Source organism: Pempheris klunzingeri, chromosome 8, assembly GCF_042242105.1.
Source record: "Pempheris klunzingeri isolate RE-2024b chromosome 8, fPemKlu1.hap1, whole genome shotgun sequence".
Taxonomy (NCBI): Eukaryota; Metazoa; Chordata; class Actinopteri; order Acropomatiformes; family Pempheridae; genus Pempheris; species Pempheris klunzingeri.
Genome location: NC_092019.1, coordinates 24,421,328 through 24,436,056, shown reverse-complemented (window position 1 = coordinate 24,436,056; position 14,729 = coordinate 24,421,328).

Sequence of the window (14,729 nt, the reverse complement as noted above, 5' to 3'; positions counted from 1 at the left end):
CGCTAACCCTACCTATCCCTCTAGCTTTCCCTTCTCTCGCCCCCAAGAGACCCTCCACCCTGCCTCCTCGCCGTCGCCTCCTTTCCAACTTGAAACCCGAAAGTGTCGAGGCCCAGGTGGCTTGATAGGCAAATGATTGGGTGAGTAACTGTTGCAAATACCCCTCACCTCCCCTTCTCTCCCTTCTCAGACCCCCTTCACCCCCCTACTGCTCACTGTCTCTCCAGTGGGGGGAGTCTGAGGGGGGATAATCAGGGTCAGGATCCTCTGCCACACTGATCAGTACGTCTCAACCCCCGGGCAGCCCTGCAATTAATGCGCCGTTGAAAGGGAGCGAAAATATTCACCATCTGGCAATTAGGGCTCATAGGCTCCCTCTTTCTGTCTCTCCTCCTCTTCTTTCGCTCTTTGGGCTTTAAATGCAATTGTGATCTTATTCTTGTTCCAGCTCCAGCGCCTCGCACTGGCCCAAGGCCCATTCGACGCTCCGAGAGTCTATATAGGAATGAACGAGTGCAAGATCGCAATCCAGGGCAATTCAGAAACCCCTCTCAGTCCCAAAATGGAGACATAATAACGAGTCTTCTTGTGATTTCCCCCCCCCCCTCACTCAGAGAGGATTCATCCCATCTCTTGCTCTTCCAGCCCCAGCTGCTTCTGGCCTGAAAAGGGGCTTGAAAGAGACTGGTGTCATCATGATCAAATTAACTCTTTCTCTCTGGATGGGAGCAAAGGTTGTCAATGGTACTATCGTCTGTAGTCGGGCTTTTTTTTAACACATCAATGATGTTATGATTAGTCATTTTGCTGCCGACAATGGCCGCCAAATGCGTGTGAATGCCCTTTCCCGTCAAAGAGGAGCGGAGGGCTGTTGAAAGACATTGATTTTGACAGAAGTCAGACATTTTTTCCTTTTTTTTTTTACCTCTCCCTCCCTCCTCTCCTCCACACACTCATTGTGAAATTCAAATCTAGGGATGACAAATAGAGTGATTACATTTACCATTGATCTGGCTAGTTTTGAGTTGCAAATGCGCAACCTCGACATTTGGCTAGTGCGAATCAAGGTCTCGGGGACAATGGAGAAGCAAATTTGAGGAAGTAGCAGGTCGCAGACACCACACACAGAGAGCAGCGAGAGGTGCCGCACAGAAAGCACACATCACAACAGAGGCTTTCCCATTAATCAAGAAATGTGTTTTTGTAACATCAAGACGTGAGGATGTTCCAAATGTTCAATCAAAAGAAGACCGAATGAAAATGAACGCCTTTTTTTGCGCTTTTCCTTCATGTTTCTCTGCTGGCAACACCTGTAAGGTCAGCGTTTGTCTGCCTTTCCTTGATCCGCTGACCTCAATCTTGCTCGTTTTTTAATTGCTCTGCCACCATCCCTACAGCGAGCCGCCGCCACCGCGCTTTCCTGTAAAGCGATAATTACACATATTGAATTATTAACAGTCATTATCAAAGCTTGTGCTTAAGTTGTTTTGTTGTAGTGTAAGGTTCCTGTGATCTCGGGCAGTCATTACTTATTAACAGACTGGATACTTTTCCCCCAGTTGCCGCGTGTCGACGCGTGGCGTTAATGACGTGCTCATCCTGTTTGCCCCCATTTTAGCTCCAGCTAAACGGCAGAAATAATATTGGGGTTACACTGAGGGAAAAAAAAGCATAACAAAAATGACTATTTATTGGCCCAGATGAAATCATTATCATAAAGGGAGATTAATTAAACCAGTATTTTGAATTAACTGTTTACATAGCTGAGGAGTGGTTTTTGTCTGGGCCGGGCTGAGATTACACGGCACCTTCTCTTTAGGGAGATGCCCGATTACAATTCGAACCCAGGCGGACGACCGAGCGGTGCATTAACCTGCATTATGTCGCTCCCAGGGGAAAACCTTTACAGCTGGATTAATGGAAAACATTCAGGTTAACCAGGAATGTAAAATAGTTAGCAATTTAACAGAAGCTGAAGTTGAAACAGCTGAAAGTAATGAAATAACCAATGTATAAACAGAAGTAAAGATAATGAATAAATAGCTAAATGTTAATAAATGGCTGAAATAGTTAGCTAAAGTTTTGGCTCATGCATATTAGTTTAAGTGCCTGAAAGTAAAACAACGGAGATAGCTAAAGGTACTTGAAAAACAGCTGAAAGGGTGATCGCGAAACAGACATATTAACTAAAAGTAATGAATTCAATTCTAATATTTTCAGTTACTAAACAGTACAAATCCATAAGTTAGAGGGGTTTGCATTTTTCAATAACGAACTCTCCGTGTGACAAACAGCCGTCAAAACTTCACTTTGCATTGTATTCTGGACCATAATCAGTTATGTGGAGGTTGATGTAAGTTAACACGTCCACAGTCGTTCTCTCTACTCTTATTCTGTCAACGTTTAAGGTTGAAAACAGACTTGTAAAGGTTGCAGGGTAAAAATACCGTCTTCGTAAATAGCTACTTTAATTTGATTACACATAAACCTCTCCCAGGCGAAGGATTCATGTCAGATTTACAACATACAAAATGTGCGAAAACAGACGGCCGCAAAACGAGTCTTCACCTAAATTTAGGCTCTCAGGTGAACTTTTTTGGACGAGTGCTCCTGAAATACCCCGAGTGACCTTCAAAACCAACCACCTGCCTCTAAATTTGGCTCCGTCCAGGTGGAATCACAGTATGGAAATAGAAAGACAAACATTGAGGGCAGAAACCGTGACAGACAACTGTGACCTGCGTGCCATTTCCTAACCCCTCCCTGCTCGAGATATCTTCTGGAAATAACCCAGGAGCCTGGAAAAAGCAGGTATTACATGTCAAAACAACACATCGGGTCTGAGAGACAGACTCTGGCTGTGGATGAGGAGCTTTCATAAGCACTTAAACAAATCGCAGACGAGGCGACCACACACGCTGAACGTGGGGAGAGACGCTGCAGCACTTCAACACAGGGCTTTTTTGCACATGCAAATGTGGCACCGGTGTGAGGCCCCCGCCGAGCTGCAGCCAGGCAGCGAGAGAGAGAGAGAGGGAGAGGGAGGCTTAACCCTCACCTGCAGGACCTCCACCCAACCAAACCCCAACACCCATCCACTCCTTTTATTCTCCTTTCCGCTCTTTTGTTGCCCTGCATTTGGTTTACAGTTTGGGTGGGTGGGGTAATTTCAGCAGCCATCAGCGGAGGAGGAAGTGTTCAGATATGTCAGTGAATGTGTATATATACATCACACAATACATGAAAAAGACATTTAAGTCTTTCACTCTGGTTAAAGTACATTAGTATTGTCAGAAAACAGCTCATGTACTTATATTACTGTATTAGGCTTTTAATGTGGACACAGGTTTTAATGTTGTTGTGGGTCAAGATGGAGACGATTTTAGCTACTTCACTGCTGTTTTTTTTTTTTTAATCCACAGTATTTTATAAGCTTAATATTTTTTGTAAAATATTGTGTTGTGAAAGTAACTATGGTGTGTTAATTGAAAAAAAAAAAAAGTTGTTGTCGTCCTCTGAGCTGTAGAGAAGTATAAGACTGAAGCAGCATAACTTGGAGATACTCACTGGTACTGCGAAGTTGCACGTTTGCACAACACTTATGAGTATGTGTGTTTTCCACCGCTGCGGCTGAAATGATATGTGGGATGATTTTCTGAGACAAAAAGGCAACATCTTACACTTTGTTCTCCCATTTGGGCACAAAAGGTTTCTTAATCCTGTTATGTTCCCTTTTTTTTTGTCTCTGACCAAGTGATGGAGTGAATGAAAAGAGGTGTTGTCAATCATTGGCCCTTTTCATTGTTTATCCTCAGATGTCTCCTCTTTTCATTTCTCTTCTCTCTCCTTTTGTGTCCAATCCCCCTCCCTCCCTCCCTCCCTCCCTCCCTCCCTCCCTCACACACACACACACACACCTCCTTTCTTCACCTCCTTTTTTTCCCTCTCTTTTCTCCTCTGGACCTTCCCACTCGTCAGTTGTGTTAACTGCTCTGCCGTTTCGAGCCCCCGCTCCTCTCTCCTGTCTCTCTCTCTCTCTCTCTCTCTCTGCTCTCCTTTCCCTGCGTTGAACAAATGGGTAATAAGCGCCACTTTGTACCTCTCTCCTCTTTCAGATCCAGAGTGAAGAGTCTGATTAAATAATCATTGGAGGAGCGGTGTGCGTGCGGCTTTCCCCCTGCTCCTCACCTTGGGGACATATTGTCCCCTGTCACTGAAACCTCGGGGACAGAAGGCTCCGCCGTGGGGAGGCTCAGCAGGGGAGCAAGGGGCTGATGAAACGAAGATCGGGTAATGAAGGCATGGCCCATGGCTTCCGTGGCTCTGCCATATGTTTCACCAAATGCAAATTGCCCCCAATTCAAACAACTTTTTCATCTTGATATATGCAAATGTGTTTATAAATACTGGCTTATAAATATAGCATTACGGTTTTTAAGGAGGGAGCTCTGAATCATTTTCTCCCTCGCTCTGCTGTTGTTATGTGTGGCAGCGGCGCAGCGTGACAAGCCTTAACGAACAGGCTCGGACCTGGCAGCGCCTAATGGTGTCCTGGGGGACAGGAAGTAAGGGGGTCAAAGGGAGGGGAGCGCCGACCGGCCTGCAAACCAATGAGAGCGGCCCCGATGAACGCCTCATCCAATAAAAATTAGCACGGTTATCACACAAGCCAATGACAAATCAAGCGGCCACGTTTACAAATGAGCGCTAGAGGTGAGGTGGCCACACGTTTGAACTTTTGACATTTTGATTCGTTTGACTTTAGACGGCGTTTCAGTTCGTAGTAAAGGAGCTTTTATTTAAACTTTGCTCCCAACACAAAGCGGTTATCCATGAAAATAACAGCATTAACAAATAAAAAGTTTATTGTGTTTACATGGGTTGTGTCGAGCAGATCCCGCCGAGCGACATCACCTAAACACCAGGAGCTTAGATGGAGTGTGTGTGTGTGTGTGTGTGTGTGTGTGCACACATGCCTGTGTGTGTGTGTGTGTGTGTGCGTGCGTGCGTGTGTGTGTGTGTGTGTGTGTGTGTGTGTGAATCATGCTCAGAGCAATGAACCCAAAACATCAACATCAAAGAGGCAAAATGTTAAATAATGATAAAGCCTTGATTGCAGTCTAATTAACTTGATTGAGCTACCCAAGAGCTAAACTGCTTATATATTTCTGTTCTGACCTGGAAAAACTTTGTGACACATCTTCATCCACATTTTACAGTGGGGAAAAAAACACATTCAATCAAGGAACGAAAAAGCTCTTCATCAGACTTTAAATCCTGATTATTTATCAGTTATCAGACAGTCACTCCTAAGGTGTCGCGTCGGGTCACATGCCATTCATGAGCCCCCTGTATCTCTGTCACTCAGGCCTGTGGAGGACAGCTGACGGTGTTAGCCGCTCCAGGTTGGGGGTGCAGTCAGGTGTCAGTCGCCGCGGTGATGATCAGATTGTCACAGTCCCGCTGGTTCCCTTGGAGACGGCACCTGAGTCGATGCCCGTGCCAACATCTTCATCATCACCCGCGGCAACAGCAGCTGGCGGCTCTGGACCGGACCGTGTGGCCAACGCGGGCCAAGTGGGTCAGACCTCACCGAGGGCGTGGAGGCAGTCAACCATAAGGCCTGTTGTTGTTGGAGCTGGGCGTGGTGCATTATGGGAGGACTGTCTTCTTCACACTCTGGCCCGAAGGTGTAGAAAAGGCTGGTTTTGCAACTCTGCTGGGGTTTTTTTCCTCGAAATCTTTACCTACTTCACATATTTAAACACCTGCACGCAGCAATGTCGACCGTCATTAATTTAATATCAAAAGCAAATGTTTTGCGGTATTACTCGCAGGGATGATCATATTTGAATTAACATAAGTGATCGCTTGTTTACACTACCTCTGTGATTTCATTGACATTTTCACCACCTTTATTCTCACACCTTAAATCAGGCTGCCAGCTTTCTAGTGAGTCCCACGTGTCATATTTGCAATTTTACTGGCAGCGAGCTCAGATGGAGCTGTCAGGTTGTATTTATTCAACACCTTATGGCAGTACAGACTTTTAGCCAGACAAACATTACGAAAGAAGCAGGTTTAAAACTCTCCACAACATCAAACACTGTTTTAAATGCAATCCAGATTCAGGTTTCAAGATTCAAGATCCAGGTTGAATAGATGTCAGAAATTCACAGTTCACTGACGTGGCTGCAAAGTCCAGAACTACTACTAAGGCCAAGAATGATCATGATCATGTGGGGGCATGAGAGGGACACCACTGCTTATTGATTGTGGACATGGAAAAAGGAACTGCAGCGTGAAGAGCTGAATGAGGTGTGGAAAGTCATCACTTCTACACACTGATAAATACATAAATCACTAGCTGGGCCAATCAGAGACAGCCACTGTCAAACAGGTGCCTCTGTCTTTTTGCGGTCGGAATTTTTGAAAATGATGAAAAGTCAAATATTCCCAGGGCCTAGAGAATCTCTTTTAGTAGGTAAACCAATAACAGATCATCATGCATAAGGATCGTGTCACGAGCTTCCACCTGGTTCAAGGTGATGGATGCACCACGTTATACAAATTCGGCCTGAGAGGATGTAATATAAAGAAGTAAGAAGCAAAGAAAGGAAGCAGAAATACAAGATTAAAGCAGTGAATAACTGTTCTATCTGCAGTAGACCATTTCATGTGCTTACTTTAACTTCACGAGATCCATGAGAAATTTGAACGTGGCTCAAACTACCTCAGATGACACTTACGTAGGCTCAATACTGTTTTTATTTGATGGTTTAATTTAATTTATTTCTTAATTTGTGCTTTATTGAAGTCAATAACCCAACTTCCATAGGCATCAGTGTGCCGCCATGTTGGGACACCTCATCCAGTGTTTACTGCATCTCCAAAATGAACAGTTAACAATGGGAAACGAACATCTAAAGGTAGCAGTTGCCGACATCACTCCACCCTACACACGGACACGTCGTCCAGCTGATCCGAGGCCTGTGTGAGTCCACCGGTCCTCAGGTCGTGACAGATGAGTTGCGCTGGTTACTGTAACCTCCAGGTTCACAGTCAGCTCATTAGCCCGAGTGCTCTGCTGCTAATTCAGGGAGGTTACGATCTGGATGCTAATTAATCACAGGCTCAGACGACCTGGCATGCAACTGCACACAAAGCAGTGGTGAACGCTGCTGCCATGTAGGCGTTAGGTGGCACAACAAGGGTTACTGTGTGTGCTGAGGAAAAAATAATAGACAGTAAACAAAGAAGACAAAAGAAGGACTGTGTGATCACAGGGAGCTCACAGGCAAGCTAGTTAAAAAGGGTGTGATTGAAGCATTTTAATTGGTCTTAAGGAGAAAATAACATTGTGAAATAGATCCACTAATAAAGACGAAATCACATTTCATCAAGTATACATTACAGTATATAGCTTGATACATGAAGCTGCTGTGGAGTGTCCCTGTGCTTTCCACATGTAGGCGATTCTTAATTAACCACCAACATAGCTAAATGCACCAATCTGCACATGTTTCATTATTCTTGATGAAAAAACTACAGTCTACCCTATTTTCTATGCTAAATGATGATGTTTGTGTTGTGTGTTATTTTTTCAAAAGCTTGAAGCACATCCCCTGGGATTCAGACGTGCTAGATTTAGTGGTATCGCATCTTTGTATTATGAAACAAAAAGAGAGAAATAAGTGACTCTTTATAATTCTACTCATCTACACCTCAGAGGCAAACATTGCACTTTTTACTCCACTTCAACCGCTTTAGTTACTTTGTACTTTACCCATTAAAACCATGTATCTCCAAATCTGGTGATTTTGAACTTGAATTTTTGTGATTAAACTGAAAAAGGGTGAAAAACTTTTTCTGAGCTCATAAAAACGGACATGGTGGTTCTCACAGCGACGCTACAGACATATGACGATCTCATGATCCCATGATGCACTGCTCAACTACCCAACAGTATATAAAACTAAATGAAATTAGCTGAACCTTTAACATCTCCTAAATAGGAGTTGTGGATGTGACAGACAGTGTGTGTGTGTGTGTGTGTGTGTGTGTGTGTGTGTGTGTGTGTGTGTGTGTGTGTGTGTGTGTGTGTGTGTTCATCAGAGTTGCAATGGCTCCCTCTTGAGGGTTTGGTGTGAGCAGACAAGAGAGAGACATGAAGAAGGACACACAGTCTTCATGAGAGCTGCAGCACTTTGTTTTCTGTTTTTATGGGTTTAACAAAATCTCCATCGTCTTTGAGGGCAAAATTCAAATGAAATTGTGTCATGCTTTACTTCATGCCTTTATGTTTCTTTCATATTGTGCATGTCTGCATGTTCATGTTTCATCTCTGATTGACTCTTTTTGTTTCAATATCTGATGAAGTGAGTCTTCTGTACGCTGTTTTGTGACTTATGTGGCTTTTGTTCTTTATCTTCAAGAAATGTGGCAATTGGAATATCACAGTATTCATAATATTATACACATGTGTTATTTTTTCATTCACAACATTACAAGTCTAAGTAAGTAAATGATAGTGCTGTATAGGTAGAGGTGGCGTGTTTATAGTCTGTGGTGCACTGGGAACACCTGTACAAACACCTGCACCTACAGTGTCTGTTGGTGCAAATACTGTGTGTGTGTGTGTGTCTGTGTGTGTGTCTGTGTGCGTTTGTGTGTGCGAGCACGTGTGTGTGTGTGTGCTTTACTGTCCCTGGGGCCCTCATTAACACCACAGAATCTTGAATGATACGAAGCACCAACCAGCTGTATTGTTGATGACATGACAATGACATGAATGTGTGTGTGTGTGTGTGTGTGTGTGTGTGTGTGTGTGTGTAAAGGCGGCATTAGAAGAAAATTGTGCGGCAACAAGCAAATTTTTGTGATTAATTGCTATTAATCAGTAGGATACTGAATTAAATGAATTTTCAATAATTGATTAAATATGTAATGAAGTTCAGTTTATACAGAAAAGTGCAGCAACATGAGTGGAGGTCGTGAAGAGAGCAGCTCGTCACACTCGTACACCAGATGGCAGCAAATAACAGCAGGTCGTTTTGAGGCACTGCTGTAAGATACAAGATAAACACAGTAACACATCATGAGATCTCTCATTCAAACTGCTTCAGCCTCTGCTGATTCTTGAACCACTACAAGTCCAACTAATTATGTTATTACTGCCACAACGGTGTTTCCAGAGCTGCTGTTGGAAAAACAGTATCACCCACTGTACGTACTACTTTGTGTGCTGTATATATTACTGACTGCTACTACAATTGCTATAACTCCTGATAAATGACAACGCCTCAAGGAGTTTAACATACTGTAAGCACCCGACACCCTCCATCCTTCGACCCTTGATTCAGATGAGGAAAACACTGTGTAATGGCCTTGAACCCCAAATTGCTCCTGAAGCAAAGCTTTGGTGTGCAAATGAACATGCATGTTTTATTCCCTCCTGATCGCAGAGTTGGCAACCTCCCATCAGTGTACGACTGGTGTGTCAATGGGTGAATGTGAATGTAGCGTTAAAGCGCTTTGAGTGGTCAAAGACCAGAGGACCAGTCTAGTTACTATTACCATTAAATGTTACTACTTATGCTATGTCTGGTTAAGATTCTCTCTGTAATCTTATTTTTGACAAATGTTGCAGATACATGTTGTCTAAATTAAAACATATCATCGTGCTTTATTCACCAAAGGTTGTGTACTGTCTTCCGTTCATCTTTAAGGCAGTTTCCTGATATACAATACATGAATCTGTCACGTGACCAACAAATCACCATAGATACCATATATACAAAATATCACAATTATCTTTTCCTAAAATAATACTATTTACAAAATATCTCTTATTTGAAACAAAAAATACAAAGATATAGAAGAATATAAGGTTACAATCATCTTTTCACAGTTTTCTTTAGCAAACACAATCTTTCATCATACTGAAACACTCATTTCTAATGCAGAGGGATAAGCTGAAGTGCATCAGCTGAGCTTGTGGAAAGGGAAACCTGCTTGTGCCCGCCCCCCCCTCCTTCACAGGAAGGTCAGAGGTCAGGAGCGCTTGTGTAGGTGGTAAGATTCATTGTTTCGCTCAAGGACACCTCAGCAAGGCCAAACCTTGTCAACAGATTGTAAACAAACCAATCAATCCAGCTCCAGTACTCTCACCCTGCTGCCACGAAGGCGACACATACCCTCTCAAAAGCCTACACGAGCACAGTCCTCTGTTATTCTTCATGAAAGCAGAGTTATTTGACTTTTTCTGTAACTTGGGGGGAGCGAGACGAGCTTCAAACACAACATGGACATATTATCATCTTCTAAAGCTGCTTATTTACACAAGAAGCAACATTAGCATTCATCTGGAATCATATTTCTATTCACCTACTGAATGTAAGTCCAACAGTCGCTCTCCTCCACCAGCTCCTGAAGGAGATCTCCTTGCTGCTAAATGCTCCATTTGGTTACCAGATAGTGTCTGTCTGTCTGCAAAAATATCAACGTAACAATGTAAACATACCATAAAAGCCAATCAGTTCAGAATCCTTTATATAAATTTGCGGTAAAACGTATTTTAATTAACAGCACTTGTTCTGCGGACGAATGGCAGAAAAGGAGCTCACGAGCACCGGTGCATTTTCATGTAAAATCCTAAAATGAAAAGTAACCGGTCACTGTGATGAATTCAGTAAAACTGCACTCCAGCACTTAAATAAATAAATGTTCTCAGTTACTTTCTCCCACTGTCAATTAATCAGAGCTTTTTTCACTGCCTGCCTGTTGATGAGAGCCGAGAGAGTCAACCAAAACAGTGAAGTTGGAACTGTAAAACCAAAACAAACCAGACCTGCAGCGTCCGCTGATCGTTTTCTGTGGGACCATCACAGCTTTCACATTCCACACATTTAACCCATTGCTGGTATAAAAACAGTGATGCGTGATGCTTTGAAGTAAACATTTTGGTCTGTTTTTGGGATGCAGCCAGCGAAAGACGAAAGACAAATATATTTTGCTATTAGATAATAACCACAGGCTGATTCTACATGTATCAGCTTCTCTCTGCACAGTGTGCCGAGACGACAAGAGCACTGAGACTCAGTGAAGCGTCGGAGGGAGCGGCTTTGTGCAGCAGCACTCACCAAAACAAATGTCTTGACTATCAACATTCCCCCCCAGTGCACGATGCTGTTAACCCCCCACGGATCAGGAGGCTGAGCTTCTACTCTCTATTTAACTCGCGCACACACATGCATATAAACAAACTCACAGAAAGATGCACTGCTGCGTTACTCTTATTTCTCACATTATGAGAATTCCCTGCAGACACTCATGTATTAAACAACCAGGGAGTTGAATGTATGCATGGGCTGTAATTGTCAGATTATAAATTCCAACACACTGTGGCACTGTTGACTTTACCATCTCTGATCCCCAAGTGCATTCATTTCAAAGGCCTCTATTTGTACCCTTTTGGTGGAAAAACCACAGTTTAATGTGAGTCCTGCAGCCTCATTCTGGTGAAATACAAGCACATTATAATTGGCTTCTTTTACACAGCAATAAATTATGCATGAACTTAATGGTTGTGGTTTGTGGCCCCTGCTGATATGGAAACTGCAAAGGTTTGAAATCTCTGTGGGGAATCAGCAGAAAAAATACATAAATATATATAAACACTGGGTCTGCATATGTATTCATTAAAGTCATTTGGGGTTACTTTACTGCATCCTCGTGATCATTAGATGAAAATAAGAAGTGTGACAATTTCCTTTCTCACTTTTATGTGTCAGCGTGTGCTTAAAAGTTGATGTGTTCCTGCACATGTGATTAATTTTTACACTTTTACTGCACTTGGCAAATGAAGTTGTGCTGTTTCGGATTAGAAGCCAGTAGAGCTTCTTTCAAATTCATTAAGATAAGTGCAAAACTGTAGCTTCATCCTGCCAGACAGCAGTTACAGTCATGCACAGTTAGCAGCCAAAACCACCACGAACGACGCTTACTGTCTTTAAGATTTGGGAAAAAACAAACTTCCCGACATGCAGACACACGCACTTGGCTTGCACCACACACATGTTTTGAATACAGTTAGGGTGGAGAAATAACCACCAGCTAAACGCTGTTAAATATTGGCTGTGACAAGTTTTTCTACTTTCTACTTTAGCAGCCACGCTGGCTGAAAACCAACAATTAACTTGGATGTCTTTTTCAGTAAAAACGTATTATTGGCCAATTAAAATGTGACGCTGCATTTTGAGATTACCAGCCAAGGCTGATGGGAGGAACAGCTGTTCCCCTACCCTGATCACAGGTCCAGTTTTCAGGCCCTAAATTAGATTTCTCCCGGAAAAGTGGCTGAAATAACTCAATCAGAAAGACATTTGCATCCATATTACGCTTGTCTCACGATTCATTAACAATGCTTAAGATCTGGAGTCCAAAGCATTTTACAGTGCACCGTGCTTACATTGTCAGCATGGGTGGCACCAGGAGTGTCCTGTCTGCGCTAAGTGCAGAATAAACTGAGCTAAGTCCTGACATGAGCACAGTGTTGAGAAAGAAGCACATTTACACAGTAGTTGAGGTCATCTGTTTGAAACATTTTGTCGCTGATGAGCCATTTCAATGCATAAATACATGAGCAAATAAGTGAATGTTTATTCAATCTGCATGTTATATAATTGTTGTGTTGACTGTCTGGCAATTAGAGACACTATGTCACGAGTCTTATTGGGATTTGGAGGTTTACAGACATCCTGCCAAACTGTGATGCTTCCTAAAAAGACAGATAAATGACTACCAGAGTAATCACATTACAGCTTAAAGCTGCACCAATCCTAATTCATATTTCCATATTAACAAAGGATCAGATGACTGTGCATAATGGCAGAGGGGTTAATCTGAGGTTCATTTCAGCTCCACAGAGCATTTCAGCGTTTGGGTTTTATGGCCCACGGCGTAGCTGTTCTAGTCCAGTCTCACTGCCCTCAATAGCATTGTTTCCAGGAGCACAATGAGAAAGATCTAAAACCTTACAGCATGCTGCCCGCCCAGCAACAAATTGGTGAGCTTGGTGTAGCGTTTAGCAGATAACGGATTTAGCTCAGGAGTTAATTGCCATTAAAGGCACAGCCTGTAACATTTGAGAAACTAGTGCAGCTATACTTGAAGTGATCCTGTTATGTCTCAGTAAGTTTGTTACGTTTAGTTCACGTTTTTTCCGTTAATTCCTGTTTTATTGAGTTCAACTTCTCCCTCTCCTTTCAGGCCCCTTAACTTCCTGCCCTTGTGTGTTTCCCGCTCCTGTGACTGTCTGTCGCCCTGATTGTTTCCACCTGTGCCGCCCTTCCCTGGTGCATGTATGTCTGTGTTTCCCCCTGTCCTCTGCCCGATCGTCTGCTACCTTTCTGTCGAGCGTTCCGGCCTCTTTCGTCAGTGAACACGAGCAAAATAGCCGTCACAAACATAGCGTTACCTTTGAGCTCACAGTCACCGCTCACTGGGCTCAGAGGCCGTGCCTTGTGCTGGTAACTCACGTCAGCCTGTCGCTGAGCCACGACTCACATTTGAGCTGCCTTTCTTATGCAGCTGGTCGTGCAGTGAGTGCACAGGCAGGTTGGCAGCTACGTAGGCGGACAGGCCAGTTGGCCCTGCAGATCGGGCAGGCTTAGCGTAGGTCTGTGACAGCCAGTGACATTGAGGTTTTTTTTCTTTTTTTATCAAACCATTTGATTTAATGATCACTGTTGGGCTGTGATGAGAATTTCAACAAATATAGAAAATTAAGTGACATACCCTGCCCTTAAAGGCAAACTTTACCTAGGCCCTATTTTTTTTTTTTTCACACATTTTCGGTTTTAATTGACTGGTAGGTACAAAAAGTTTTGGAATTGGTTCAGTAGATCTAGCAGCTGTGAACAGGCTGCAATGGCAGCGATGTAATCCTTCAGGGCAACAGAGCCAGATCAAAGTACGCCCCCGAAAAGATCACGGCTCTGACAAGCTCAGATTGTTATTCGGAGTGGAGACTTCTGTTAAACCAGAAACAGATGTTACATCGCTCTCTTCAAAGCCACCAGATTTATTGTGAAAAGCAAAAAGAAACAAAGGCTTTCATACTGTTATAATTCCTGTTGAGTAAAGGTCACAGTTTTCTCAGTGCTCCCTTCTACGGAGAGTGTGTACACGCTCAGCCTCACCTGACCGTACTGTACCAGCCACAGTGTGTTACCATCCACGCTCCCCACCGAGGGAGCTTTCCACCGCTTCGGATTTATAGTTAAACCAATTACTCACGAGGTCATGGGAAGTCCTCACGTTTGACCGACCACTCATAAGTTTATCAGGCTCGTCTCAGCCAAAGAGCCTCTGAGTCACACAGAAAGAACGAGGCAAAGGGAAGGCAAAATATGTGCTCATGAAATAAAAAACAGGGGCTTTTAAGTTCTATTTACAGATGACAAAAGGCGGAAAAGACGATAATTGGCTGAAGGAGGGAAAAGGGTGTTTAAATAACAAGTAAAGGATTACAAGTTGAAATCATTATTCACAGATATGAAATACCACTACATGTTCTTTTTTACCTCGCATGAAGCAAACCGGACACAATTGTGTGTTTGCAAGTAGGAATACACTGAGGTGCTGCTGATTCAAGTCAGTATAGGAAGAAGCACATCGTGGAATATCCAGGATTTGCCTCATTTAGAGCGGCCGTGTTTGGGCTGTGA